The 12,616-nt window shown below is 32.3% G+C and overlaps 1 long non-coding RNA gene across 2 annotated transcripts; it reads left to right on the top strand.

Moving 5' to 3' along the window:
* The first annotated feature begins 2,153 nt into the window (after window positions 1–2,153).
* LOC18592610 (uncharacterized) lies at window positions 2,154–4,186 on the top strand. 2 transcript variants are annotated; one of them, XR_016027984.1, is made up of 2 exons: window positions 2,154–2,282; window positions 3,680–4,186. It is a non-coding gene; the product is annotated as an uncharacterized LOC18592610 (long non-coding RNA). The 2 variants fall into 2 exon arrangements; XR_016027983.1 differs by having other exon boundaries at window positions 2,163–2,282; window positions 3,666–4,186.
* The last annotated feature ends 8,430 nt before the right edge of the window (window positions 4,187–12,616 follow it).

Genomic DNA, 12,616 nt, shown 5'->3' with positions numbered 1-12,616 from the left:
TTATTGACTCTTCAAAGAGTATTATTGATAGAAAAAGAGGGATAAAATCAACAAGATGTAACTAAATAACAATGAGGAAGCTTATTGGTGAAACAAAGAAGAACATTGGTTGACCAAATTTCAAATTGGAGAAACGACAAGCTAAAGAGTTTGAGAAACAGAATCAATTTAGTCAACCAAGCTAGTCAACTAAGTGCTCTCTGCCAGAATTTGCAAACCAAAAACAGAACCAACTTAGTCAACCAAGTTAGTCGACTAAGAGCTCTTTGTCTACAATTTAAACTAGAGCACTACAAGACATATTAACGACTAGAACTCATTTTCAACTATTTCCAACGGATATAAACTGTCAAACTACCATCAGAGTTGCATCTCCAAGTATAAAAGGGTCTTCCAACAATAAGAAAAAAAGTTTTTTGAAGCCTTGAATGAGATTTGAGTTATAGAAAGTAGAAAAAACCAAAAAAGTTTCACTGCACCTTATTGCACTTAAATGTCAATCTTTGTAATAGAGTTCAGCATTTCATCTTGTACCATCTAGATCAAGTAAGTGATCATAGGTGCTTCTTTATTACTTCTCTTGTATTCTTAAAGTGAGGGAGTCACTATAAAGGGTTGTTCAAGCTTGGGATAGCTTAATTGTTAAAGGTTGTGGTTGAGCCTTGGAAAACCACATTGGGTTTTAGCTGAGTCAGTGAAAAACTAGTGTAAAAGGTTTTTGGTTGAGCCTGGTAAAAACCATTGTAAAGCTTGATGAAAGCTTGTGAATTTCACCGGTCCATAGTGGATTTGTGGAAAAATCCTTGGTTAGATAATCAAGGTAGTGGATGTAGGTCTTGGACCGAACCACTTTAAATTGTTGTGCATTTTATACTTTGTTTTTGTTTTCTTAAGTTTTGGAAATTTGTTTCCAAACTTGTCAAGAGCCAAATTGTGCTATTCACTCCCCTTCTAGCCCGTATTATCGGGACCAACAACAATTAGTTATTAGTTATACAAACTTTGTAATATATATATACAACATCATAACATATAATTTGTGTCATTAATATATATAATAAAGTAATATAACATTATGTTTTGCATTGATTATATTCATATAAGATAATTCTAATATTACTTTGAGTATATCATTCTTTATGATTAGTTTCATATTATAATTTTAATAATTGAATTGATGAGTACTATATAAATATATAACCATATAAGGTATATAAAAATAATAATACTTGATGTATTCTAATATTAGTTAATATAAATTAAGAAGAATTGATAGTAAACTTAACTAAATAATATACTTAAAATATATTAATTTATTACACCTTAATAATGTTTTGTAATATAAAATGTTATGAATACATATATATATATATTTGTATAAATATATTATATATATTTAATTTTTACATAAGTATTACTATAACTTACAATAAGTATTACATATATAATTATATCATTATATGAATTATATGAACTATATATATATATATTAAACCTATGTTAAGTATAACAACTATATATATTTACATGTTATATATATATATAATTGTAATATATATATATATATATATTTAATTTACATATAAGTATTTCTATAATTTATAATAAGTTTAACTTATATTATTATAAACACTTAATGAATTTATCAATTATTATCTTTGTTTATATATAATACATATATATATATGGAGAGAGAGAGAGAGAAAGAATTTAGTAGTTATTATATATACAAATTTTTTAACATATAAAATTATAACATATTAATTTTGATATACTATATAATATAAATATATCACTTACATATATTGATATTTATGTAATTTATGTTTAACAAATAATATATTTATTTAATAACTAATAAACAATATACATTATATAAACAACAAAATAGTATTATGTATTATAGTTTATATAATAAAATTCATAATAACTATATTAATACTAATAATTCATTAAATAATATAATATATATATCACCTGATAGTGGTAGGACTCGAACTAAAGCATTGAAAATGAAAATTCCTAGAGCTCGCCAACTTTATCAATACTTAAATTTGATAATTATTGCAACCATAACCATCTAACAAGAAGCCCATATCATATAGTATATAACTTGGCTTTCATGCCCAACTTTTTCCCCAAATCTTTTCCCATATTTTCAATCTTTCCCGCCCTAGCCTCATCACCTGCCCCTTTCCGCCCCTTGCCCTGCCTTGCCCCTTGCCGCCTCTTGGTGATCCTTGTGCCTCGCTGACAGCCCCGCTGATCCTCTGCTTGCAAAGGTGAGTGAGTGAACACAACACATTTTTCTTTTCTGCATTTTCGTTACGGCAGAGGATTAGCCTACTGCAATGGTTACAGCCAAGGAGGCTTGTGAGGTGCTCAAGAGTTCTTCTTCCATGACTCTTGGGGCAGTACTGGGGCATATTGGTGATGTTTTGCCTGGACATCAGTTTGCTTCCATGAGTTTTAATTTAGTTTTATTTTTTTAGCTGTTTAGGAGTTTTGAGTTCCCTTCTGCCTGTTTTTTTTGGTAGTCCCCTCTTTGGCTTTGGTGTTGGTTGTTTGGATTTTAACTGCTTAATTGTTTTACTTGGTTGATAAAATATTAATTTCATTTTGTTAGTGAGAAAGTGTTTGTGAATGATAGTACAAATTTAAGGCTTAAGCAAGTTCCGAACTTCCTAGTGACTGTAATTCAAAAAAAATAGTAGTTGACTGACTTAATTTGATCCTTCCTAGTCGACAGTGGAACTTTTTTGAAACTGTGCTCCTTTGTTGCTTATTTAGATCATATTAAGCTTTAAGGACTTTGATGAATTTAAAGCTGGCATTTGGGTTCTAGATCATATTAAGCTTTAAGGACTTTCAACTGAGCCAGCATATTGTAATAGTAATGACTCGTTGTACGTTCATAAAACATTCTTATGAATGATCTAGATAAATTCTTATTAAAACTAGAACTGTAGAAGCGTTTTATATCAGAATTGGTCTCAATACACATGTAGATGACTTTCTTTTGAACGTTAGGACTAGTGTTGTGTTGTGAAAATGGTGGAATAATTTTTTTCAAAAAAGTTAGACATTGCATCTAAAAATCTGAAATAAGTAAATACATGTGTGTGCAGTCGCTTTTCGTTTTTTGGTCAAAATAGATGTCTATAGTCAATTCAACCTTTCAGCTCTGATAATGAGAGGGTTATTCTCCTTTTAGACTGTTCTTCCAATAGAAATTTACCGAAAGAATAAGTTTGCTCCATTTGGAAAATAAAAGTATACATGGTATGATTATATGAAAGTTACCATGCTCAATCTGATTACCAAAACTGGCTTTCCGTCTTCAAAAAAATAAAACCAAAGTGATCTTGACTCATTGGCTGCGTTTAACTAAGCTAGGAGTTGATTTTATGGACATTGAAATGAGAGTGCAGATGGAAATAATTAAATTAAAAAAAAAACCTATTGATTCTTCCAATACATGATCCACATCCAGGATCATACCAAACCCCTTAAATCAAACCATCTGTTCATGTAGATGAGCTTTTGTTTTCCATTTTTGGTTGACGAAGCATATGTCCATCCAGTGATTATTATGTAGAGGCATCCTACTTACGATAGCAGAAACTAAAGAACAACAAGATACTTCACTTACACTCTCTTGCCAGGGAACATCATTCAGTGACTTTAAAGTTTCACACTCCACCTGTGTACTTCTAGCACAACTTGGAAAAAGAGAGATAAAAAAGGTGCATGTTACCTTTGAATACTGTTCACTCACTTCTTAAGGTCAATATAGAACTTTCTCACACTGTCTACTTATCCGAAAAACAAAACTGGTGATGGCTTCCATAATTTGAAGGTATAATCTGTTATCTTCAGTTTTTTATTTAGAATTGTGGACTCTAACTGGGTTGGTTAATTTGTATGTGAATGCTTTCCATAGGAGATTAAAACTGTGGAACTTGTCAAGCCTACTGGTTGGGTTCATCTTTCATTATCCGCAAATGATCCTTGGTGAGTGGCCAAACAATTGTTTCGATGTCAAGCCTATTGCTTTCTGAAGTATTTGGAATTTTGTAGTGATCATGTTTCTTTTGTTGGCTGTTGGTGCAATATTGTTAATTTGATCACTAACTGTTTGCTCTTTGTTAGCAGATTAAGAGACTAATTCATTTCTTTTCAAAAATGTTTGGGCTCTTCTTTACTACGTAATGCTTTAGGTCCCTAGTATATATATTTTCCTATTATCTGTTTTAGTTGCATGCATTTGTTTATTTATTTATAATTTTGTTAGTTATTGTTAGAAATGGAAAAACTGAATCTGTATCGATGTAACGTGGTTGCCTACTCTGAAAGGTATATACGAAGCTTGGGAATTGAGGGATGTGTAGACATCATTTTATTTTTATTTTACTTATATTTTCTTTTTATTTATTTTATAAGTTTTTAAGGTTTATATTGGGCCCTAATATGTTTTGTGGGTTCTAATTTCTTAACCCATTCCCAAAGCCTTTCTAATAACTCAAAAACAAGTTTGACTAATTAATTCAACCTAAAAACAGATCAAGCACCATAATTAAACAAAATTAAGTCAGAATTAAAACAAACATGAAGAACATGCCAGAGTAAAAATTGAAAGGCTAGTTGGCCATACGGAGGATCAAAACAACCATACTCCGATAAGGAAAAAAAGTTTTATGTTAGGAGCGAGAAATCTCACTTGGCAGAGACCAAAAACGAAGGGATCTAATGGCACTTATTGTTTGAAGAGCAGAATAAATAGTAAACAGTAACGAAAAAACTGAGGGAGGTATAATTCGAAGAGAAACCCTAAAAAAATCCTTTTTTTTCTTTTTGAAAACCCTAGCAACCAAAAAGCCTAACCATAGCCAAATCTTCAAAAAAAAAAATTCGATTTTTAAAAATTCTTAATGACCAAAAACTTAGTAGCCAATTTTTGAAAATCCTAAAAAAACCATAGAACAAAAATACCATAGTTTTCTACCAACAAAAATACCTAGCTAAAATCCAAAAAACTAAATCTTTAAATCCCAAAACAAAAAAGACAAAGCAAAACAAAAAATGGGGATACATAAGGGTCGGCATTAGGGTAAACGGTTTTTATTTTGGGTTTGGATTCGATGGGTTTGTTTACGCCTTTCGATCGTTGCTTGAGAAAGAGATTGAGAGAAAAGAGATTAAAAGTTTCAGTGGTTACCGGTCGAAGAAAGAAAGAGAGAAGGAGGAGGAAAAGAAGAATGAGGTAGAGAGAAGGGGGAGGAACGATGGTAGAGAGAGAAAATGAAAGGAGAAAATGAAGAGAGAGGAGAGAAAAAAAATGTTTTTATTCTTGGGGTTAGAGTGAGATGGCGTCGTTTTGGGGAAAGGGGGTTATAGTCCAAACAACGTAGTTTTGAGAGGTAAAGTAGTTGCTGTACAAGCATTAAACGGTGCATTCTGGGTGAAGCGTATTGAGTTGAAGAGGCAGGCTTGGCGCGTTTTTGTACGGGCTAGTCTTCTTGGGTCACCACTTGAGCCCAAGTCAGGTAAAGGCCTTGCTCCTTTTTTTTACATGGATTTGTTGTGGTTTGGGTTGTTTGGGTCTAACCCATTTTATTTGGTTAAAAATATATGATGTAGGATTAATTTAACTCATTTTAGCACAATATCTTAAAATTTTTAGATGACATTTTCGGGTTAGGAAATTAAAACAAACAAAGAATATAGAAATAATAATAATAGTAGAAAATAATAAAAATGTTTTAAATATGGTTAGCCATAAAAAGAATTTAAACTTAGATGAATATGTATTTATAAAAATATATGGAGTTAGGTAAGTGAAGTATATATATATATATGTAAATAGGGAGTATATGTCTAGATAAAATATAGTTATAGTAATAGATTTAGCTAAGGTAAAAAAAATGATATAGGAATAAATAAATGATTAGTAATAAATAAATAAAAATAAAATAAGGGAAAAAGTAGACATTTGTTGTCAAGTAAGGAAAATAATAATTATAATAATAAAATGTACATTCAGGATCAACATTAATAGTTAGGAAAGTATGTAAGTCGGATCTCAAAGTGCTTCACTATTAATCATGGGGATAATATATAAGTTGCACCAATGATGGGATGTTCATTTGGAACGCAAGAAGTTACAATTCCGAATGAACTTTCCCTAGGCCTAGGATTTAAATTAAGACTCTACCAATACGATGGGAGGGTCTTAATTTTTAATTTCAATATTTCTAATCCTAAATAAATGAAAATTACATATACTTAATTATGCACTAGTCAAAATATAAAAACAAAAGAAATAAGGAAATAATGATAACAATAAATATAAATAATAATAATAATAAATACAAAAAATGGGATGGATAATATATATATATATATATATATATATATGAGGTTTTAAAAAGAATATAAGATTATATAGAATAATGAAATTCCTGATCATAAATTATTAATAAAAATCAGAATTTAAAAAAATAGTAAGCTCATCATAATAATGAGTATGGCTAAAATATAAAGGCAAATATATATAATCATAAAAAAATATATACATAAATTTATGAAAAACATATATACACAAATAATAATAATTATGGAATAAAAATATTGGGTTAAAAAAATATGATTTTTGGGGAAGTTTATATAGTGAAATAAATAAATATTCACTTAGAAAAAATACATAATGAAATAAAATGGTTATATAAGAACTATAAGTAAATGCAAAATATTTATCCATGATATATGTGCATATAAAGAAAAATAGTATATTTTTTTAAGATAAGAAACAAATATCAAACTTCGTAGGCACATAACACATCACTATTCATCGCACTCGAGCATTTGGCTCATGATTGGTGTATTATCCCTCTACCTAAAAAGCAGAGTTAGAATTCCCCTTTCTCCAATTATAAAAAAACAAAAACACATCACTATTACATCGTTAAATGTCATGGCATGTAGATATTTAATAAGAGTTTTCGATAAGAGTATAAGTCCCGATGATGGGAGTTTTCGAAATATCTTGCGAAGGTGAGTTTTCTTTGAAAAATTCCTTATGTGAAGAGATACTTCTGGGTCCAACCAGTACGATGGGAGGGTTCGTAGAATATCTTTAATAAGAGGCTTCTTGTGAGATCCTGTCAAGCTCGATTAAAAGACGGTATTGTACTGAGTGGTACAACTAAGTTAAATCGAGCCTTGAACTAGTTCAAATAGAAATTCTAAGAGAAATTTGAAAATTTTAAAACCCACAGAATGGCTTAGAATAGTGATTCGGAGTTCAAGGTCCAGTTTGGAGTCAATCAAGAAAATTGACCGATTAAGGACAAAATAATCATTTTACCATTTGATGATAAAATGGAGATTTTTAGCCAAGATTTGATCACATTTGACCAAGAATAATTATATGAAATATAATTATAAATATTGGAGTATAAAATGATGTTTAGTAGTGAAAAATTATGATTCTTAGTATTTTTGGAGCACAAGGGTAAAATGGTAATTTTGCCACTAGAGGACTAAACGAAATTTTTTATAAAACGATTTTTGCCTCATTTGGTTAATATTGATCAATATTAGTGTTATTTGAGGTTGAAAAGTAGAAATGATGTGATTTCGGTACATTTCGGAGTATAAGGGCAAAATCGTAATTTTTCCATCCTAGGGGTAAATTGGTAAATTTTTTACCCCAGCACTTGTCAAGATCAAGGGATTTTAATTGTGGTAGGATTGGATAAGTACCGGAATATTTGTGGTGGAAAATTAAGAAGAAAAAGTCAAAAAGTTAAAAAAATTAGGCCAATAAGCATGTGACACATGGCATGCTTGATTATTTTATTATTTTCTATAGAAATCAGCCCATTAAATCCCCAATTCTCTCACCATATTCTGCCTAGGCAACCAGCAACAAGAACAAAGGAAGAACAAAGGGAAAAACAAAAAAACCTAGGTGAAAATTCAAAGAAAAAGTGGAGAAATCAAGGAAACAAGCTAGGTAAGTTAGAATTTTTTTAATTCTCCTTGATACCTAGCTTACCCATGCTTTTGTTCTTGATTTCCATGATTGAATATTGAGTTATCATGATGAATTCAATTCTGAAAAATGGGTATGGAAGAGGAATTGTTGTTGGAATAATTTGATTTTAGACCATGTTAGTGTTTAGAAATAGTTAAGCATGGTTATGAACAAAAACATAAAAGAAATATTCAATTTCTCTAGGGTTCCTTGTTGGTTGAACCATGAGGGCTGAATATCAATGGGGGATTGTTTTTATTTCAAGGAAAATGGCTTGGAAAATGATGAATTAAGGTGAAACGGTTATGTAGAAAAAATTTTGGTGCTAGTGCACCAAATGACCAAATTTTTCTACAAGGATTTGTAAGGGTTCTAATGTTGAATTTGGCTTTATTTAAATGGTATGTAGTAAATTAAGGTATTAGAGGAGAAATGGATTAATTTGGAGGTGATTTGGACACAATCGGCCAATTAATCGGGTGATCAGTCGAATTTAATTGATACCGCGATTAAGCGATAATCGGACGTATTTTTGCATTTACATATTAAGCATTAGTAATTTAAATTAGTTTATATCAATTTAGGGACAATATAGTAAATTCCTCGACTTTGTTATTTGTCAAGGTAGTGAGACGTCCGGAAAAGGCAAAGGAATTGCGCCTGAGGACTATTAGTTCGAGTGCACCCGAAATCCAGATTTTCGACACTTGTGAGTGAATTTGCATTTCAAAATTTATTTGGGAATTCTAATTAAGTTGAAATGAAATGCGTGAATGATTATATCTACTTCCCATTTAAAAATGAATCTCGGGAACAAGCCTTTAGTGAAAATATTTCTGTGATGTTAAATATGATTACGATGCATCTGTGTTTATCTGTATGATGCCTACATGTATTATTGAGAAATTGTGTGAAATTGAGTGTACTGAATCTGTGTACCTTTGTATTATGCTGATATACATTATTAATAAATTATGGTGAAATTGATACCATCGTGCATGTGCGGAGTGGGAAGTGCAATGCCAGTTGAATGACAAAGGATGTGATAATTACGACCGGGCATGTGCAGAGTGGGAAGTGCAATGCTAGTTGAATGACAAAGGATGTGATAATTACGACCGTGCATGTACGGAGTGGGAAGTGCAAATGCCGGTTTAATGATAAAGGTTGTGATAATTACTATCGTGCATGTGCAAAATGGGGACATCGATACGTAGCGCCCACAATTTCCTAGAAATTCAGAGGTGTGCAAAGAGGGATACTGAGTGATACCCCTTACTGAGTACTCCGATAGTTATTTCTTTGTACCACCAAGAATAGTGAAGACTTGGCGGTGTATATAATTGCTCATATCTTTGTGTATATATGTGTGATTGTGTGGTATGTGAAACCCTTGTTTGTGACGGTTTGTGATAAACCGTTAATTTTGCTATCTTGCTTGATAGAACAATTGGTGAATGAAATTGTTCGTGATACATATGCATATATGAATCGTACGGGTTGTGAAACCCTTATTATGTGACGATTTGTAAATAATCGTTAGTTTTACTACTTTGCTAGAATGATCGGTGTAAATTCAAAGATGTTTAATCCCTGAATGCGTAATAAATTTCTAGGTAAGGGAAAAAGGATTTGGAATAGTAGTTAGATGAAAATGGCCTTATTTTCAACCGGTGCATCATGATTGTCAAATTTCCTGGTTGAGATTGCTTGTTCCCTTATAATATTCACTCACTGAGTATTGTATTCACGTTTTATAAAAATTCATGTTTTCAAATCAGGTGACTGTTGGACCCTAGATCGAGGAGTCCCCGTAGTGCATCTCCTAGGTATGTGTCTGGCATTCGATAGCAATCCTTTTTATTGTAAATGTCTCTGCTGGAAGTCTTGGGTCCTTTTGTATTGTGAATACAATATAACAATGTGAATATGTGTATGCAATGTAAATTGCTAAATACATGACTGGTATAGTGCATGTATATTGTTATCGATAATGCCATTGTGTTTTGGCTATGTTCACACTCGGGAAAAGGTGTGTGTGTGTATGCATGATATGATAAATTTGTTAAGCAAAGGTAAATGGATAGGCTTGCTTGGGCTTAGTGAGCTATGCTCATTGAGCTCATGCGCCGGTTATGGCCCGGGAAATTGGGTCGTGACACTTCTACTCGTAATAGGTCTGCATTTACGAAAATGTTATTTTTTCTAAAAACACAAATGATTACCCCAAAGATGGAATTTATTCGTTTAATTTGCGAAGGCAAGTTTTCTAGATAATTCCCTAGGTGAGAGAATATCCTCGGATCCCACCAATATGATGGGCAGATTTGGGAAATGTCTTCAATAAAAAGTTTTCGTCTGACATCATTTGGATTTTATACCATGGATTTCACAAGTGCATCATGTGCACGTCACACTCGTAGAACCAAATAAAATATTTTAATTTGCTAGTAAAATAGAAGATAAAATAAATAAATGATAATTAAGGAAACATAATGAAATAAATTTAAGAATTAAGGCTCAAATAAGATAACCTATAATTAAGTGGTATTGTTCATGGAACGGGCGTCTCGGGGGTGCTAATCCTTCCCCATACACAACCGTACTCCTGAACTCAACTCTAAAAATCGTAGACTAGTTTAACGTTCTTTCAACAAATCTAAAATTAATTTAGGATTTTATCGATTAGAATTGAGTCAATAGGTGGCCAATCACACCTAGAAAAAAAATTGGTGGCGACTCTATAATTTTCCATGTCTAGCGGTCGGGTTCCTAGACCCGTACATTACGACAGATGATGACTCCACTAGGGACATCGAGAGTCTAAACATTAATTAATATTATGTTATCTTAAGCCTTTAACAATTTAGTGTTTCCTTTAGTATTAACGATTTATTGTGCATACTTTTGTTTAATGCATTTATTTATTTTGTTATTGTTCATTTATTACTTTTAATAATTATGGGGAATTTAGGATAGAGGGATGTGAGATTATTGGTCCAAGATCGATATATTCCTTCACACACATGACACATCTTGCATTCATGCATAAGCCTTCTACCCGAGCTATACCCATTTTTAAGAGGGAGTTTAGTAGCTACGCTCTCGTGAGGTGATAACTTCCGTATGGGTTAGTGAAAACTCTCACTCAGATCGAATCTAGTCCGTTTCAAACCTGTAATGGGTGAGGATCGAGGTGCCTTACTAGTCTGCGTGGACGATAGTGAGGAACGATTTGGAAACCTTGAGCTTCATTTTTAACCCAAACTCAACATATAGAATACCGTGAGTAGCTTTCTCCTAAGTAGAACCTTACTCGTGAGAGTATACCCTTTGATTAGGTACACGTGAAGGAATTTCTTTTACTCCCTCTATTTTAAATTTTCACCACAAAATAATAAAGTGGATACCCATGATACTAATTATTATCTTTAGCTCCTTTTAAAACAAAATTACTTTTGAAACTTTTCTTTACCATACTGACTTAAGTTTATTTTGGTTGTCATTTGCATTTTTACATGCACGCATTTGCATACATCATAATTGCATATAAGAGAAAATATTGGCTGTACAACACCTATTAACCAAAGAGATCCCGATTATATCCATGGCATCATCTTTAGTGGGTCCACTCAACAAATATAGAAATGATTGTGAGGTAGAGCTATAATGAGGCAAGTTCAGCACGATGAAGGGGATTGTTTGGCCCAAGGGCATGTCTCGACCTTACTGGAGAAAGTTCACCTTGACCTCACATAAAATGACTTCGCAGAAATGATAAGTATCTGAGACCAATGGAGACGCACTAGTCAGGACAATTTTCATAGTAGATATGGGCATATTGCATGGCTCTTTTATGTGCCCGTGGATGATTAAATGCTCAAGGTTATGATTTAGTTTTGGGATCCTTCATATCGTTGTCTCGTGTTCAATGAAGTGGACATGACACCAACCATAGAAGATATTCCTTGTTACTCCATATAGAGTAGATGCAACCAGATAAAGTATATTGTAGAGCATAGAATATCAGACGTCGGAAGAAGTTGGCCAAGCTATTAGATATTGCCACTGACGAGGTTGATTAACATTTGAAAAAGAAAAAAGATATTGAATGCCTTCCATGGACCTTTCTGAATGGCTATATTAAAAAGCATATGGAAGATAAACAAGGTCTTTTAGCCTTTGCAATGGCGAATACCAGTTGGTGGTCTTCTTGAAAGTTCTTGGTTATGTCGAAGTATCGATCATAAATTTCTTTGAGCAAGTGACAAGGATCATTAACCTTGCTCCGTACATCTTAGTCGAGACCTTCTAATCGTTAAATTACTGTCGGCACGAAGGTGAAGGGCGTTTTATCAAGTGTGCTCAGCTTCTCACTATATAGATCAAAGTCTACTTCGAGTGCAAGGTGAGTAAATTCTGAAAGCTTTTTTTGTTACAAGTTGCCTAGTCCTTGAATTCTATGAGAGTGAATGGCTAGTTTGCAAGAAAAAAAGAAGAGTGGATTGCCAAGTTTGGAAAGTTGATAAGTGTCGAAGTGACTTGGAGAGCTCTTTGGATGCCTAGAATGTAAGCGAT

This window comes from Theobroma cacao, chromosome 8 (genome assembly GCF_053813885.1).
Source record: "Theobroma cacao isolate CCN51 chromosome 8, ASM5381388v1, whole genome shotgun sequence".
NCBI lineage: Eukaryota > Viridiplantae > Streptophyta > Magnoliopsida > Malvales > Malvaceae > Theobroma > Theobroma cacao.
This window is presented reverse-complemented; position numbering and strand designations above follow the sequence as displayed.